At 41.9% G+C, this 19,221-nt stretch overlaps 1 pseudogene across 1 annotated transcript in view; it reads right to left on the bottom strand.

Annotated features, from left to right (window-relative positions):
* Positions 1 to 1,733: 1,733 nt before the first annotated feature.
* Positions 1,734 to 19,221, bottom strand: part of LOC309809228 — a 109,724-nt pseudogene continuing 92,236 nt past the window's right edge. Inside the window, exons 6-8 of the transcript XR_014296191.1 lie at positions 5,674 to 5,764; positions 4,294 to 4,457; positions 1,734 to 3,725 (exon numbers count right to left, since the gene is read on the bottom strand). The product of XR_014296191.1 is annotated as an uncharacterized misc_RNA (transcript). The remainder of the gene's footprint in view (positions 3,726 to 4,293; positions 4,458 to 5,673; positions 5,765 to 19,221) is intronic.

Genomic DNA, 19,221 nt, shown 5'->3' with positions numbered 1-19,221 from the left:
AACAGATGGCAGGAGAGTTTAGACAGCTCTGGAGCAATGCTATAAATGTATACTGTTGTCCATCTCAAGTGAATGCAAACACTTTCTGACCTACCTTTCTGATGGGTATGGAAAGAACGCTTTTACCAGATCAATAGTCACATTGTAGCTGAGACTTGTTACTTTATTCTCACAAAGATCCCATCTCTAGCTCAGCAGCTGCAATTAGGGCTACTGCTTGGTTGAATTTTCAATAATTCACTTTCATTCTCCAGTGTCCATCTAGTTTTAGGGCCAGAGTGGTGAATTAAATGGAATTATAATCAGGACCAACACTCCTGCATCCTTTAGGTCTTTAAGGGTACTAATCTCTGTCATCTTTCTGGAGTGCAATATTGATTTTGGTTTACTATCTTGGCCAGGGGGTGCAGTTTCACAGCCTTTCACTTAGCTTTCTCATTAAGATAGTTTTTAACCCACAGGCCAAAAAATGAATGTTGGTTCTGCCAAGTCCCAAGTATGCTCAGCCCAATAATTTATTCTGGAACTGGGAAGGTGACCACTGGGTAGATCCATGAACTCAATGGACCTACGGTGAGTTAGAACTGGGGTAGGACTCCATTTATTATTTGAATTCCATGTACTCTCCTTCTAAATGGCACACTGTAATGATACTCTTGTCCTTGGATGTCAATGTCAACTTGGATCTTGTGTCCCATGTCCTCAGAGTGTTTGTGTATACTCCTTTCCCCAGTGTACAGTTATCTCAGCAAATGACCATAGGTCCTTCAGAGGCAGGACTAGGGGAAGCAGTGCCATATACACTTGCAGTGGTGTTTCAAAGTCTTCCTTCTTGGGGATCTAGTCTTTCCTTTAGTCAGTAGTTTCTGGGTCTAGAAAATAGCCAAGGTCTGGAAACTTGGCAAGAGATCATAACTACTTATTATGTGGCTGTGGCTGTGTCCTACCTATCTCCTGATCCTCCATCTTGAGATCTTTCGATGGTACAGCTTGAGCAATATTCTTATTGGCTGCCCATCTATTTTGTCCCTAGGGATGCCATGATCCCCCAACCATCTCCAAATCTCTCTGCAGCTACCCCTCGGATCTGGCCACTCGTTATGATCATTGTGTCCACTTGTCTTCTGACAGTGAAGCATTGTCACTGGGCCCCTATTCTGCCATCCCCATTGCTACCAGTGAGTCCACTTCTGGAACACCCTCTGGCCCACAGGGATACTACTGAGTTTTCAGTGATGCTGGTGACTCCTCACCAAAGCATCCTTTATCCCTTTGGTCAGTGTGTCCACTGTGCCTTCCTGGGGCCTCCTTTAAGAAAACATAAATACTTTATTATCTGTTGCAATAACATTCATGGAATAGGAAATCAGGTGTTCTGTCTGCTAATTACAGGGTTTTCCCCCTGGTGCACATTAAAATAAGTAACTATTAATATAAAATTTTCCATCCATCTACCACCTGAAACTGCCCTGCAGACACACATGAACCTTTGGATGCCGGTCGTGTTGAGCACCTTGTGACCTGAAGTGGTCATTTCCGTCACCCTCAAGCCTCTCTCATGTCCTCCTCAATGGACTTGAGCACAGATCTGCCCCTTGACTGGCTTTAGAATGATGGGAGGTCCTTCAGCCCATCTGTCTCTCAGCCTCTTTACCCTTTAATTTAAAGGAATTATGGGAAGAATATCTGTTCCTTCTTAAGTCTCAGAAATATGACACACATTCAGCTGAAAAGTAAACACAGAAACCTTTTAATTCTTTGCAAGGAAAATTTCCTGGATAATTCCATGAGTTTTTATAATCATAGAGACAATTTTATCCTTACTTATTCATTACCAAAAATAAAGACTATGGTTACAATGTATTCTCCATAGATGCAAACAATCTCATCTATTTTGACACCAAAAAAAGGCAGAAAGACAAAATACAAATTCCAAGGACAAAGATGAAAACAATATGATTTTCAAAGTTTTTTTTTGGTTTAATTTATTGTTTGTTTTTGTTTGTTTGTCTCACTGTATGTTTATCTTGCAAGAGCCTATAGATGTGAGGGAAAATATCTGCAGGCTAATTTTAAACAACATGAGAGAGGTACTAAGTACTAAATAAAACAAAATTAAAAATGTGTTTTTTATTTTAAAAAATAAAACTTTTAGTTTACTTATTAAACTAGGAAGAATATTCCTGAAACATGTGAGTTAAATTGGTCTGCAAAGCATTCATAAATGGAGAACATGTATCTCCTCTAACAAATCTTTTAAACATTGTGTTCACTACCAAAAGAGCTAATCAGGGTAGGGAAATTTTGAAGTCACAGTCCCCTGCACAGACTAAATACAAGTTACTTTTTAACTTGAAGTCAGAAAAGTAAAATCTGTAAAAGTAAAAATATTGCCATTGTTCTCAGCAGTCTACTGATAAATCCCACAAGCTCTCAAAGTCTTTTCAATAAAATGAACCCTGATTTCATGGCAAGCTCCTTGCTTAGGTGGCAATTAACTTTTGAAACTGGGCTGCTCAATCTGTGGATAGAAGCAAACTGTAGTGACAGAATTGCTCCACTTTGAAAATCACCTTCAGGATGGAAGAAAGTCCAGCAATGACCTTCTTCAATGCAACACTGCCTGCAGAGTTGCTGCTGCTGCTGGGGCCTCGAGGGGCTAAGCCCCAGGCTGGCAGGGTGAGCACTGACCCCAGTGCACTGTGACCACGGGCTCTCCGTGCCCATTCTGGGTCCTGGAGCTGAGGTCACGCTGCATGAGAGGCCCCTGGGCAGGTGCAACTCTCAGTCAACAAGCTGGAAACAGGTTAAAGAGAAGAGAAGACAGTAAAGGTCAAATAGATGCTATCTCAGATTAAATATCAAGGGCTTGTGGACTAGAGCTGGAAAATGAGGTAACCAGATATCAATAACGTTGAGAATTCAAGATGCTTGTACCACAGCTGAAGATACAGCTTTTCACATGGAGCTGCAGGAAGTTCTGCTTGGGAGCATTCTATTTAGGATTCACTTCTGAGCAGCACTCCTAGATAGTTCTCTTATTTGGTACATCTAAACTTCTGAATAATCTCAAAATGATGCCTCAAACACCTCCAAGGTTCTGTAGGTGCTTCCAAATCAAAGAAAGGTCTTGTCACGCCTGGTATTATTTTGGTGTTAGCCTATATTATATAACAATTATTTAAAAATTGGTAATCCATATTTGGGTTCAATGATAGCTCTATTAATCTTATTTTACTAGCTAGAACATCCTATTCTCCCAATAGGATCAGTGGCTAGAGCTTATTGTACAACCAAAACCAAAATGGGGGCAATGGGTTCTTGGAATCTAATCACCCATGATGAAATATCCCACGGACCAACTCTCTGATGCAAGATCACCAGGGCGTTTCAACACAGCTTCAACTTTCATATAGTCAAGTCCTCATGATGACCAGATATCCAAACGTTTAGATTTTTGTAGGACTCAGAATCCTTTTTCTCTTAGCTAGCCCTCTTCTTGCTCATTCTCTTTTACACGCATCTGTCCAGCTTTGGTAGGCTGTTGAGTTCCAGTGGAAGAAATCCCATTCTGCCTCATAGCCTTTCCCTTAGGGACTTGGAAAGGGAAGGTAGTGCAGTTCTTTCTGGCCATCTGCCTGGCATGGGACCCCAGGCTTCTTGGGGTACGTTTGACTGGCAATTTTAAAGAATTCTTCCGCAGCATCAAGTGCAATGAGACGGTCCTGCCAAAATATTAAAAATACAAATGTTGTCAAGATGGGAACCAAGCCATGTTGGTGGGAAAACCAATCTAAAAACTACAGTATCTACCCTAGAAATAATGATGAGTGAGTAAAACATTTATTAAATTTTTCCCAACAAATTGAGAGACACTCCTTAGCCCTTACTTACGTTATCCAAGAAACATTCCACTGCTTTTAAGAGTCCTTTCAAATCATTTTTCAATCTTAGGTTATGTTATACACACAATATTTCTCACATCTCTTTGACCTAGAAATGGTTCAAAAAGCTGACTGCACAGCAAAATTGGCTGAAAAATACAGATAGATTCTTGAGCCACAATGCAAGTCTCAGCTGGTCTAAGTGCAATCCAGAAACCTGAACTTTTAAAGCCCTCCAAGTGATTATGATGTGCTGGCCACTGGGTACCAATGCATAAGATGCCAGAATCATCTGCCATACCTCATACCATGGTGGAGCTGGTGGTGTGAGAATGCTGAGAATATGGACTAATAGAGAAGCAAAACTTTAAAGCAAAATCAGAGCAGGTGGACAAAGACATCCACTTACCACAACAAAGAGATATCTCTCCGAAAGCTCCCAACTGGTTGGGAAAATATTGGTCTCTTCAGCCAGTCTCAACAATATCTCCCGAGCTTTCCTTGTGTTTTTAGAATCACTGATGGTGCTGAGTTTTGTCACTGACAACAAAGAGTCTGCTTCCTTTTGAAAACCTAAGGTAAAGAGATTGAACCCTCACGTAAATTAGTCACAAGGAAATGATGGTCCTGTAGGAGATTAAGGGACCCAACAGTGGGTTAGGAACAAATATGAGAAAACTGAAGCCCAAGGCACCACTCCCTGTGCTGCTTCCCAGCACAGTGTGGTTGGTGGGGGTCTTTAATTAAAATTCCTTTGCGATTTCTTCTAACCAGATTTTCTTTGTTAACTTTTTCCTCCGAGTTAAGCCTTGGATACTCATCCACTGACTGCCTGCTGCCCCGTTTTTTGGTTTGGAAACCGTCCTCCCACTCTCCACTCTTCACCTCCTCCCCTGTTTCCTGAATTCCTACTTCCCCTGCAACCTGCACAATGGTCACTTTCAGGCCCCTACTTCTCCAAGCCCCTACTTCTCCAAGCCCAGATTCCCTTCCCCGGGGCAATATGGCTCACTGGTTAAATTACTTATGCAAAGATCTAAAAGACTCATAGATTTACCCTTCCTGGGATAACTTACATCATAAAGAGGAGACTATTAAGTCAGAACAATACTGGGTGAGTAAAGAGGGCAGAGTTCCACCCTCCCATCATACCCCAACTAAAGCAACAGTGGCTAGCAACCTGGTACCCCACTTTTGAAAGGTTATGATGCCAAGGTGTCATGTTCTCTTTCAAAGTAGAAGGACTGAGGACTTCAAATTTGATAAATTCATTATTTTAAAACAGGAAAACAAGCTTACTTGTAATGTGAGGACCATGTTTATTGTATCACCACCCTGGCAGATTTAAGAAAAATCAATACCCAATATCTACTCTAATACCACAGGTATTTTGTTGTCTCTCTTACAAATAATATTTCTCCCAATCTGCCTTACCTTATAAAGCTATGATTAACTGGCCAATCACTCCCATCTAATGCAATCAATGTACAATGCCCAAAAAGTCAATGGTGGTGCCCATATGATTCCACTGCCCTGTGCTACTTGATACTGAGGACAGGTGGAGTAACACATGGCAAAATATGTCCTCAAGACAGGGTCTGGTGATAACAGAAACATCAGATGTTTAGCTGAGGATACAGGGAGGGCGGGATTGGGAAAATAATTAGTACACAGTAGCCTAAATCAGTCAGTTACTGACATTCCTTTCATAAAAACCATGCTGGAGAAAGTGAAGAGGAATGATCACAACTGGTTATTTTTACCATTTCATAATTACTTTCAGACTCACCTAAATCTTCTAAAATGCGTTTCCATCTATTTCTCACTTCCCTTCGAATCTGTCGCAGGGTGTAGATATCATAGTTGAGTTTTTGCCACTCCTGTAGGAAAATAAAAATTCAGTTATATTTTTACATTTTGGCCTAAATCCCTAATTCCCAAAGTTAAGCTGTTTAAGCCTGTGGTTCTCCTCTTCGCTAATGTTCAAAACAAATCCCAAAAGAAGAGAAGGAGATGGGAAGATGAAGTCAACAGGAATACATCAGCTCCATGTCTGGAGAATTTGCTGTACACCAGGTGATATGACACATTACATAAATTATCCTAATTAAACTCTTCACGTTACCTATTCTTTCAACTTCAGTGATAACACCTGTAAAGTAGGGATAACAAGAGTGAACATTTCATTTAAGATAGTTATAAAGATAAAAGGTATAAAAAAAACACCTTTATATATAAAATACTTGCACACAGTGAGCACCTAATAAAATCTATTGTATTAGTGAAGCCATTTTATAGATAATGAAACTGAAGCCCGGAAAGGTTAACTGGCTATACCAGTATCATCCAGCTAACGGGTATCAGAATTGGTGCTTGAATTTAGATCTCACTCCAAAGTTCATGAGAAAAATGACACACAGAGACTTCCCTGGCGGTCCAGTGGTTTAAAAATGGTCCACATCAAACAAAAAATCTTAAAAAAAAAAAAAAAAAAAAGAAAAATGACACACAAAGAATTTGTGTCTTTCTTTGTTATCAGAATAAAGCAGACCTGAAGTAGATCCCAAGTTTCTTGATTTCCAGCCAGTTTCTTTCACCGTATCTCAGCATTGCTCTCATTCATTTATGTTCCCATGATAGGATGAATCTTTCAAGCATTCAGCAGAACTATTAAAAGATTATCATTCTGAAAACTTCACTCTTATGAGTAGTAGGCCATCATGTTGGTCTCCAAACAGAACTTGAATTTTTCAGGAGCATTAGAATCTTTACTGAGCTAGGCATTTGTTTTAAGTGCCATGGAAATTTGTTTTCAAGGAGCCTTCTCTATATAGAAGGGTCATTTTATAGAGTATACCTTTTCCTCTTGGCAAGAACATTAACCACACAACTATCCTAATGTACAGCTTAAAAGAACATCATTCTAAGTGCTCAATTTAAGACTCAAGTTATATGATATTTTGACTCCACTAACCGGAAATGTTTCAATGATGCCATTATTTCCCTACCGACTTCCTTTCAAGGCTTGCCTTGCTCATCCCTAATCAACTGTCATGACTGGTTAAGAGAAATCAATTTAGCTGCCATTCCCAAACATTTATAGATACCACTTTGAGAAAGAAAAGCTAGCAAAATAAAGCGCGTTTTGTTATGACTGCATTTTAGATCTTGTATCTGAAGATACAAAGGCACCAAAAAGTCATGGATTTCACAAAACTATAATTCAAAAAGATATATGAACCCCTATGTTCATAGCAGCACTATACACAATAGCCAAGACATGGAAACAACCTAAACGTCCATCAACAGATGACTGGATAAAGAGGATGTGGTGCATATATACAATGGAATACTCCTCAGCCATAAAAAGAATGAAATAATGCCATTTGCAGCAACATGGATGGACCTAGAGATTATCACACTAAGTGAAGTAAGTCAGAAAGAGAAACACTAATACCATATGATATCACTTATATGTGGAATCTAAAATATGATACAAATGAACTTATCTATGAAATAGAAACAGACCCACAGACAGAGAACAGACTTATGATTACCAAAGGGAAGGAGAGAAGTGGGAGGGAAGGATTGGGAGTTTGGGATTAGCAGATGCAAACTATTATATAGAGAATGGATAAACAACAAGGTCCTACTATATAGCACAGGGAACTATATTCACTATCCTTTGATAAACCAAAATGGTAAAGAATATGAAAAAGAATGTATATATATGTATAAATGAATCACTTTGCTGTACAGCAGAAATTAACACAACATTGTAAATCAACTATACCTCAATAAAATAAATTTTTTATAAAAAGGTCATGGATTTCAGCAATTTTCTAGAAATCAGGAAGTGTTGAGTCTGAGTACTCTTTCCTGGTCCTCTGTTTTTGACCAAAGGTGTGTATACACATGTGTTTGCATAAGTGTGCAGTGACTGGGGTCAGGGATGAAGTCTGTGACACTGGAAGGCAATATTGACTGGGTCATCTCAGAAATATGCAGTCCTGACCTCATCTTCAGCACCATGTTAAAGCACTCCTAACTAATGCCCCACAGACTGTGTAAGTATTCAATACAGTATTGCCATTTTCATTGGATGGGTCATTCAGTATATATAGCATTTTGGAAAAGAGCATGGGTGTTAGAGCCAGACTTCCCAGGTTTGAATCCCAGCTCCATTATTTATTAACAGCCTAACTTCGGGCAAGTTCATAATCTCACTGTGTGTCAGTGGCCTCATCTGTAATATGGAGATAGTAATACTACCTACCTCTCAGGCTTATTGTGAGGACCAAATGCTTTAATGCAAGCCCTGAAAATGGAGTTTGGTGCACATTCTCCTCCAAAGCGGTGTAGGCACAGTTAAGAAACAATCTTCCAAGACTCAGGATGATTTCTATTATGAGGATTGAGGACATTACACATGACTTTAGGCAGTACCTCATTTGGGAGGACCTCCAGAAGAAAAATTTCTCTTGTCTTGACATTAGGTAGGATTTCACTTTTCTTAAAAAATGTTTCACTGTTCTAAACATTGTGAATTTTATAACTGATCAGTTTCCACGCTTACCTGAAAATGTAGAGTCCTTTCATGGTAAACATATAGGATTTTGAAAGCATTTTTGAATTATCAAAATTTTTACTACTTTTTATATCTTTTTGTTTTTTCTCTTTTCTCATCTTCTTCTAGTTTGTGCTCTCATTGTATTTTCATGTACTTTACCTTAAGTCCTTTTTGATTAAAAAAAGACTATAAATAAACAAAAGATTACACAGAGCAGCACTGTGCTTATTCTCAATGAAACTGACCCTCCTTGCTGGACTAAATGAAAAGTGATCAGGCTTTGACTCACACTTGATTAGAGACCCACACAGTCAATCCACAGATGAGATGCTTTACATATGCACACAACCTTAAATGATGTAACAAACCACTAGGTGGCTTCATTAACTTGCGATTAAAGGTCTCTGCTAATTTTTCTTTTAGCTCCTTAGGCTGATGCCTCAGAACTTCTGTCCTGAAGGAAGTGTAGCCGAATCTCTATTTTTCGGAGACCCATTCATCACTGGGTAATCCGGGCTTCAGACTTTTTCTTAATCTTTCTTTTCTTGCTGTCCATCTATCAGTTATTTTGCTATTCTTAAATACTAACAAGGAATGTTATACAAATCCATTCCGTTTCAGTGTCTGTTCCTCTGATAAACTGTTAGATGGTGAAGCAACAGTGTAACATTTTAAAATCCACTAAGGATGGATCCACACATGATGCACGTGATAAGTACCTGTTAACAGGATTAACAGAATGAAACGCTGCATTTCATAAATCCATATCGTTACTGTCTTCTTTTGACAGATAGTCATGGATAATCATATATGAAAGTATTTGAAAGTTCTGTGCAAAATTTAAAGCTCTAAAACCAGAAGAAGCTTGGGCAGAGTTTCAACTAAGTGCTGGCTTTTGAAAAAATAAATAAGAGGGGAGTTTGAACTCCTCTTTAACATACGATCCCAAAGGACAGAATCTAAATGTAGCAAATGAGAAACGGTGATGAACAAAATCTTACCCACAACTAAAGAAACTCATTTATTCCCTGGTATTAGAGAAAAGCAAGTCTTATTATGTCCTTCTACATTTTAAAAACTGTACCGATTTTCTTTAGACAAACAATTTGAAAATAACAAGTTAAATATTCTTCACAAGTGACTTGATGCTCAAATCTATTAGACATCAAAAGTTAAACTCTTATTTTAAAAAAATCTTTGTTTACTCATAATTTCTGAAGTAATACATTGTGGTCTTTGTGATGCTGTGGCCCAAAACTTTTAACAATGAATACCTTAGCAGAGGTGTAATAAAAGAAATCATGCAGATTTAATTTCATAAGGTACCTGGGAACCAAGTCAAACTGAAAAACTTTGATTGAAAACAAGTAACTGAAGATGCTTAGCTTAATTTTTGAGGTTTTTCTCCTCCTTAGTTGTTGGCCAAATCAGATCAGGGTTGCTAGATAAGAAGGATGAGGCCAAACATGAAAGGAGAACAAAGCTCAATCTCCTGCCACCATCAGGAGCTAGGTCTCCTGCAGCTTTCGATCCCATGAGCTTGCTTTGACCTTGAGTTCTGATTTAAGCTCCTGGGATCATTTTCTCATGCATAAAATTAAAACACTTTATTCATACCTACACTGTGTTAGTGTGAGGTTGTGGAAACATAGCACAATTAAAAAGTACTCTTACTTCTTGTTAAAAAGGTGACTTATACATTTAAAGAAATGTACTCTAACAATAGGTGACATATATTTTTAAATCATCTTATACTCTTAGGAACAACTTCAAAAGAGATTAATTTATTTTTAATTATAAAAATAATATAATCACATAGAAATAAAAATTCAAAGAGAAAAGAGGGCATGAAATGAAAACTAAAAGTTTACTTTCTCATCCTCTTTTTTTGCCTTATTCCTCAGAAGTAGCTACTTCTGAACATTTTTTTTCTTCTTCCTCCCCTCCCTCTTTCTTCTTCTTCCTCCTTCTCCTTTCTTTTCTTCTTCTTCTCTGGTAGCTACTTCCATGACTCCTCCAAATATTAGGTTTACACTTCCAATCTCATATGCATTGACTTTAAAATTTCTTTGTGCTCTCTGCTATGGACAAAGAGCAATTTAGCTCTTCTCTCTCTCTCTCTCTCTCTCTCTCTCTCTCATTGCAAGGGAGACAGGACAAGTGGGGACACAGATTGTCATTAGTATTTGGACAAATCACGATCTATCCCCTGGGGCTGGCACACTGTGGCCCCAAACAAAATCTGGGTTCTAGTAGCAAAAAAGAAAGATGTAATACAGACACTGGGGCAACTGATCTGTCTGCCACAAGCAGACATTTGACGTCTGCTTCTCCAAGATATATTTTCCCCTTCTCTCATCAGTCTGTCCAGTTTACCCCAATTTTCCTTTAGAGAACAGTTATATTCTCAGCTCTAAGACTGGACACTGACTGGCTTAAGCTAATCAACTCAACCCTGGCAACATATTAGAACCAACAGGGAATATTTTAAAATACCAATGCATGGGATCCACCTCCCAGAGCAATGAAATCAGAATCCTTTGAAGGGGTGCCAGGCTTGAAATCCAATAACTTAAGCCAATCAGCATATCGCATTGGCTCAGGTATGGGCACAGTACCCAATTCAAGCCAAGGAGATGCAACAAAATCCATGGGGCTTCTGGGATGATCAGGAGTGGTGTTCTCTCTTCCCCTGGAGGATGGGGTGTGAGGGTACAAAACCTAGAAATGGTCCCATCACTTTTACTACACTGAGAAGAGTCAGCTTAAAGAAAAATCAATATTCAGAAGAGGACAAAGACGAAAGTATCACATAGAGGTAGAGCCTAAGGCCATCCTGGGCCTCAGGATCAAACTTCATCTGAAGTCAGTCCTGTTTCTGGAACTCTGTCACCTAAGCTAATTCCATTCTGGGTTAGACAACTGGGGTTCTCTTTCTGGTCCTTACATCTGAAAGATTCATGTTATAAAGCACACTCATTGAGTACATACACAAAAAGGTAATTATAAATATAGCACAAAATATTAATCTCATATTTTCCTACCTCTAACCCCTAGGGAAAAATGTTCAGCATATCAAGCTGTGTAGCTGGGAATGGATATGACTTACAGAGAATGCAGTATTAATGGCTCTACCTAGGGTTCAACCTTTCTGTCCCAGGAGTGACTTAGGCAATGACGCAGATATAACAGTAGTCCTTTTCTGAATCCAGGGATTGCTTTATGGTGATCCCCTTAATTCTGTCCACCAGAGCAGAGCTTCTCAACTCTCACAAGACTGTTGCTATAACAGGGGAAAGGAGATGGCTTATACCTCATTGGCTAATTTCTTCCAAAAATCCAGAGGAGGAGGGTCTAACTATCATTTGCTTAACCACTCAATTTCCTTAATTGCAAAGACATGTTGAACCCTTTTGGCTGGATATAATGATCTATTCAAAGTTAACTTTTGATTCATAATAACTTTCAGTCAAAATCTACTCACCACCTGGAACCCAAGCATTAAGATGGTCATGTCTTTTGTCTTTCTTGCATAGTGAAAAGCCATCTTCAGAGGAAGATGCTCATATCCAGGCTTAAATCTGTTTCATCTCCTTTGTTTCATACCCTCAAATCAGATCATCACAAACTGAAGTTTAAGAAATGGTCCTTATTATATTTGATCTGCATAAAAACCCAGCCAAGAAGGTCTTGCCCAAATTTTACATGAAGTGAGGTAGCTTTCCCTACATTCAACTGCCAGCAGAAGCCAAGCCAGAATTCAAATCTAAGTGCATCTAATTCCAAAACCCATACACCCTTAATAAAAGGCAATAAAAAAGAGTAACTACTTATTGTTGCTTCCCTGACCCAGCTTCTTTTTCCTTATGCATTTATTGTTTGTTTATTTAAGTTAGGTAATACAGTCATATGATTCACAATCCAATATGTACTACAGACTGTCCCTCAGCCGCCAGTGTCCTCTCCACAAGTAATAAATGTTACCAATTTCTCCTGTATCCTTCCATTTTTTCTCATAAATGGTAGCAAACTATACCTTGCACTTTTCACTTAATAATATATTTTAGCAATCATTCTGTACCAGAATATAAGGTTCCAAATACTTCTTTAACTTGACTTTTTGACCGTCTGGTATAGAAAGAAACAAAATTATAACAAACATATATACTTGTTTTATAGAAAATGGTCTCCTAAAAAAATTACGATATTTTCCTAAATGTGCCTTAAAAGTAGAAAATGCCTTAAGACGTTTTACTTCCTAGTCATTCTTTCTAACATCACCATCAAAAAGTACCAAGTAGGGACTTCCCTGGCAGGCCGGTGGTTAAGACTCTGTACTTCCACTGCAGGGGGCATGGGTTCGATCCCTGGTTGGGGAACTAAGATCCTGCATGCCATGTGGCACAGCCAAAAAAAAAACGTACCAAGTACCCACATGTATCATACACTGTATATATCCCTTTGGGAATTTCCACTTCAACTCAACACTGACATTAAAAGAAGACTCCATACAATTGTAGCTATAATAACACTGTATTGCAAACATTAAACATCTTAATCAGGGAACTGCAAAATGAAGAGTAGCCAAATACTTTTACTTGAAAGTGACAGCTTCTTGGCAAAATGAATTCTTTGAACATTGTAACTGTTATCTCTTCCCTTTCAACTTTCACTAATTCATATCGCCTTATGCTACTTTCTATTTAAAATGAAGAGAGAGTCTCTAAAAGATAGAAAAATCATATTGACTTCTCCCATTTTGCTTTCTGTTTTCCACTCTGCCTACAGCTTTCTTTCATTTTGTAGGTAGTGGGAAATCTCAGATAAGTAAGAGAAGGACATGTACTACATGGGAGGGTGGGAGGTATATCTGGATTCTAACAGGCTCCTAACAGGTTCTCTCATGTTTGCTTTTCACAGAGCAATGTGAAATGGATGACGCAGGCTCGCGCAGTTTTGCAGCTACTGAAGAGTACTCAAAACTGTTGATGTCAGCCTGGAGGAACGTTTTTTAATAATGCAGGAAAGGGCTCGGTTTCTGTTTCAGGGCCTAGTCATTTTTATCAGTGACTTCGTGAGGTCAAAGGTCACAAAAGTAGCAGAGATAACTAACACATGGAATGTGAGAATCAAGGTTTGAAACATATAACAAATAAGGCCTATGACATTAAAAACTGTAGGTCGAAATTTATTAGCAGCAGTTCATGTGGAAGACACACCCTTGCATCTGGTCCTTTGGCTAGGTTGACGTTTTTCAACCTAAGAATCGGATGTATTTTTATTTGCTCCTAATAACAAGAACTAATAACTTTATTTATTCCTTAGTCTGCTAAGCCTTGTTAGTGTTAGTAGAGCCACAGAAAGAAGATCAACGTTAGAAGGAATGCTCTATCCAGAAGGAAGGTTTTGTAAGATGATGAGCTCTCCATCACTGGGACTCTAAGCTATAATTTCTATACTTTGGTAGAAATGTATAATTTATATTTCATAACTTCTAGAAATGTATAATTTATATTTTATAACTATAGAATTTATAACTTCTAGAAATATAATTTCTATAGGCTCTTTCAACATAATATATTCTTTCTGTGTCACCTGGAAAAATCCAAAAAGATCTGAAGGCATTTACAACAAAAGAGAGTCAGAGAGACAGAGAGCACAACAGACAGACAGTAGACAGACAGACAGATAGATAATATTTACAGAGGACTTACTACTTCCCAGATACTGCTCTAAGCTCTTTATATGTATTTACTTAGTTAATTCTCATAATATGACATGTTACTCCATGAGATGAATATGATGATAACATCAGAAGAACAAGGAAACTGAGGCTCAGGGAGGTGAAGTACTTGCTCAGGTGTGCACCCCAGTAAGTGAGGATCTGGGATTTCAGACCCAGGCAGTCTGGTTGTAGGGCCAACACACTTAGCCACTGTCCACACTGCGTCTTCAAACCGGAAGGGAGGGCGTGTGTGAGCAAGGTAGGAAGCCAGGGAAGGACGAAAGAGCAGGTACTTAGAACAGAGACCGACCTCAAGGAGGAACTAAGAAAACACCATTGAAATCTTTGAAGAAAAACGAACTTTTCTAGAAGCAAAGTATTCCCAGGCTCTAGCCAAGACTGCAGCCAGATCCAAGAACGTCCTTCCCGACGGTTGACTCCCCGGGACGTTGTGCTCCGGTCCTTCCTTTGGGGACTTCGGTTCTGCTTCCCCTCCTTGGAACGGGTGGAAGGACCTCAGCCACCTCCCACTTTCCCCACCCCACCCCTCCACAGGCCCTCCCGTCCACCTGGCTCCAAGTCATCTCCGAGGAGTGCGACAAAGGCAAAACCACTCCCTTCGAGATGCGGACAAGGTGGGGAGCTCACTGCCGAGGGCTGAGATTACGAAGACAGAGTTGAAAAGGTGAATGCTTGGAACCGGGTTGTGCTTGTCTGCAACAGAGAGAGCTGTGAAACTGCTCCTACTTTTCTGAAACTAAGCTTCAGGCTTCAGGACTGAGGAAAACCCTGGGTTTCTTAGACTCACCTACCTACTGGGTGCTTCCTCTGCTCCTGCCCTTGAGGTCCCATCGCTCATTTCAGAAGGAGACCAGCCACACTATCTCCCTTCCCTGGAAAAGTCCCCGGAGAGCTGGCGGCCCTCTCCTCCCAGGCTTACAAGATGACAGGGTCACAGGACGCCTAATTCAGAAACCCAGCCGAGGGCCCGACGGCTGATGGGCTCAGGCGACCAGCCACAGTTTCCCTGGCTCACGTGACGGGTTTCCACCTTCCAGAGTGAAGCAGCTGGCACCTTTGAACAAACACCCGAAAGCTTGAACCTCAGAGGCCAAACCCAAGAAAAGGAATTCTGCAAGAAACTAGCTCCTCCTCCTGAGAGGACAACTGGTTTCACTGACGCACTAGCCAGGACGCCCTTCCCTTTACCCCAAGGCTTCCTCAAATGCAGCGTTGTTCTCCACCCTCCCTTCTTGGCCACGTGGCTTCAAAGGGAGCTTCCATAGCTGTTCTCACTTCCTCCTCATCTCCTTACTCACCAGTCCCTGGCAATCAGCCTTTCAGATCTGCAACCCATGGCAAGTGCCGGAGTACTGTCCCCGCCTTCTCAGCTCACTAGTGATGTCCTTTCCTAAAGGGATGTCCTTTCCTAAAGCACTGAATGCTGATGGCCCCCGCTTCTTCCTGTGCCTCCCCAGGTTTCTGTGGGAGGGGTGAAAAGGAATGAGCGTCTACTAAGTACCCCTCAGGACACTTAGTGGGGTGGACGTTAGTCCCCCCATACTTCGGAGGAAAGGTCTGATGCTTCCCTGGAGTCAGCCAGCAGGTCTGAGATTCGGACCGTTGCCTCTAAAGCGCCTCCTCCAGCTTCCCTCCCTCACCCTCCTTCTTCCCTTTGCAGGATCCTCTTCTTCCTCTGCCTCTTCTTTTCATGCAGCCCTTTCCCAAGGCTCTGTCTGTCTTGGACCTTCTCATCTATCTCCACCTGCCTGCATAATTTCCCCTAACTCCCTAGCTTCTGTTGTCACTACTTCCCTGCCGGTGACTCCCAAGTCTCCTTCTGTTGCCCTGACCCCAAGCCTCAGCTCCAGGTCTCCAATGCCCTCCTTCTGCCGGACACCTCCACGTGGATGGGAGGCTGACCAGGCCACTCGACAGAGCCCAATCTGACTCCCCACTGGCCTCCACCAAGCCAGCGCCCGCCCTCTGACACTCCCGACGTGGTCATCTGCTTCCATTCCACCTTCCACATCCAAATCAGTCACCGCATCCTGTTGCTTCGGCCTCTGTCACAAGATTCCCCTCTTTTCTCTCCCCACTGCCGCAGCCTTCATTGGACTGAACGGCTCCAATAAAGGTCCCTCTGCTTCCAGAAGCTAACTCCTCCAGTCTCCTCCCAACCAGCTATCTTCCCAAAGGTCAGATTGGGTCATTTCCCTCCCAGAGAACTCCAGTGGTGCCCCACCACTTACTGAAAAGTCTCAATCCTGGACAGGCCCCTCCATCTTGACCCTGTGTGCCTCTGACCACGTTCACTCCCGCCCGCGTTTCACTGCCGTCTAACTCTCGCTCATTCTTCCAGGCTCAGCTCAAATGCCAGCACCTTGAGAAGCCTTCGTCTTTCTTACCAGTTGAAAGTAACTGTCGCTTCTTTTGAAATTCCTCGGCCCCTTTATGGGAACTGCTGTGGAGTTATTTACTGTCGAGATAGTTATATAGGCATTTGTAATGTCTCTTTTACTGCTAGACTGTGGGCTCCATGGATACAAGAACCTGGACTCCTTCATGTTGTATACAGTCCTCTGTACACAGCCGGCGTCCCAGTGGGTTGGCTGAACACAAATGAATATGACAATTCACAGAAAGGCCACCTTCTGCTGGTGACTGAGTGCCTGCTTTGAATCTAGAGCAGCACTAAATTTTATCAGGAAAAGCCATGTGGGTTCTAATCCATGTGTATTCTGAACAAGGCAGGTTTATATAATCAAGATATTTTGATCCCCATATTTTTGGGAAACAGAATAAATTCAAGAAAGATGAAATAAAACAAAATAATCCATTCACCTCTCCTGCTCTGTGCTGATCAAGCATCTGATATTTGAAAAATACTTTTCACAGGTCTCTTTAAATAATAACAGATATGGAGGCTGCACTGTGAGGCAGGCACCATCCCGGGCACTCTACATGTGTCCTTCCTTTCATTAGAAAATCCGACGAGATGGGTTTATGGGTCCCTTTCTAGAGACGTGTTAAGTGAGACACCAGGAGGCTAAACAACTCAGCTGCAACCTCACAGCTATTAAGTGGGGAACCTAAAATTTAAACTCAAGTCTGTCTGACTCCATAACCTGTGCTCCTCCCAGCATCCTAAGCTGCACCAATTAGGCCCAAATTTAGCCTATTCCATTGTCCTTCCCTGTCACCAATGTGGAAACTGGGACACAAAGAAAGAAATGGAACATAACGTGCAGGGACTTTCATTCCAAAAGCAGCTCTGGCACAGCCACTTGGGTCCAGAGGACGGACAGGCCCGCCCTGCTCTCCAGCTGCCCCTGGCCACACACCAGTCACTGCCCAGCAACCAGATCCCAATGCAAGGGGCCGGCGGGGAAGGGAGGAGAGAGGAGATCATGCAGAGGAAGCTCAGAACTGGTCTGGACAGTGTCAAGGCCACCCACCCCGGAGAGGCATCCTCTGTCAGGACTAGAAAAGCCCATTCTCTCCATCTGCCACGCATGGTGTATGGGCAGGGAAGATGGGATGGTTTCTCCCAGTTCCTACACAGCCGCTCCACTCACTCGCCTTCTGCTCTCACCTCGGCCCAAACGGCACAGATCAGGTGACAGAAAGAGAAACTCAGCATATTAGAGGATAAATCACAGACCAGATGAACCTTGCAGGAGGGAGTGGTAGGGACTGGAGGCCAAGGAGGAGCCAGTGCCCGGAGTTCTGGCACTTGGTCCTCGGGGGCTCCAGAATTTGGAGGACCCTCCAACTGCTCTCAACATGGCTTGGCCTTATTGAGACAGGAGGGAAGGGGACAGGGCACGACCTTTAAAAGAATGACATAGCTGTTGAGGAGACAACGCAAACTGGTTAGAACCTACTAGGCCCAAGACGGTGGAAGATTCCACTTCCAGTAGACCTGGAGCCTCATCATATGCTCATTGTAATATGTCGGCATATGCTACATGACACACCCACCAGTGCCATGACAGTTCTGAGGTGGACCATAAAAAGCCAAAGAGTGGGTGGTGGTCCAATTCCTGGAAATCTCCACCTCTTCTCCAAAATAGTTGGAATAATCCACCCACTTGTTAGCCTATGAAATTACCCAGCCCATAAAAACTAACCACCCCCCGACACCCTGGGGCCTCTAGCCTTCTGAGACGGCCCACATTCTGTCTATGGAGCGTGTATCTCCCTAAATAAACCCACTTTCCCACTTAGTTCTCGGGGCAGAGCTCTTTTGTCTGCCCGCGTGTACCCTTCACGAGCGTCCTCTATTAATAAATCTACTTCTTGCCTGTCACTCTGCCTCTTGCTGAATTCCTTCTGTGCTGAGACATAAAGAGCCTGAGCCCCATTACGTCCTGTGACCAGGTGTGTGGTTTCAGCTGGGAGACTGTAAGTTCGAGTCCCCGCCTAAACCAGAGATTGTGGGTTGAAGTCCCATACAAAGGAGTGCGGTTAGAAGATTGTGGGTTTGAGTTCCAAGTGAGATGTAATTGGGTTCGAGTCCCAGTCTGAGGTGTGTAGTTTCATTATTGCTTCTGCCTGGACATCTCACTATTCTGGAACACTCGCACTACAAAAGGCCTGTCTGTTGGTAACTAGGGCCTACGGAAAGGAGCATTTTCAGTTGGGAAGGCCAAACTCTGCTGTGGTTCTCTCTCCTAGCCTTCTCAGACCCACCAATCCAGTGAGAGAAGAACAAGCCTCTGGCTTACATGTTTGCATCTGGGTCTCCTCCTTACTGACCTTCCAGAGCTATTTACTTGCCTCTTCTCTGAATCCCAGGGAAAGCTGGGCCTTAGTGGGGTGAGCCTGCTTCCCTGACCACTAGGCTCTGAGAACCCCACCCCGGATGCTCTAATACTTAAAAGATAATAAAGTGAAACTTGACTAAAGTCTAGCAGTTTGGGCAGTTTGACTCAACATACCATGCAGAGCCTCAAACCCCAAATATCATCCTGCAGTTCCTGCTTGAGGCACCTTGGAAAGGCACATCCTCCCGTGGTTGCTAATGCAGTCCCACTGCC

Source organism: Mesoplodon mirus (assembly GCF_964341445.2).
Source record: "Mesoplodon mirus genome assembly, chromosome: 8".
Lineage (NCBI taxonomy): Eukaryota > Metazoa > Chordata > Mammalia > Artiodactyla > Ziphiidae > Mesoplodon > Mesoplodon mirus.
Note: the sequence above shows the minus strand (reverse complement) of the source record. Positions and strands in the feature narration are given on the sequence as shown.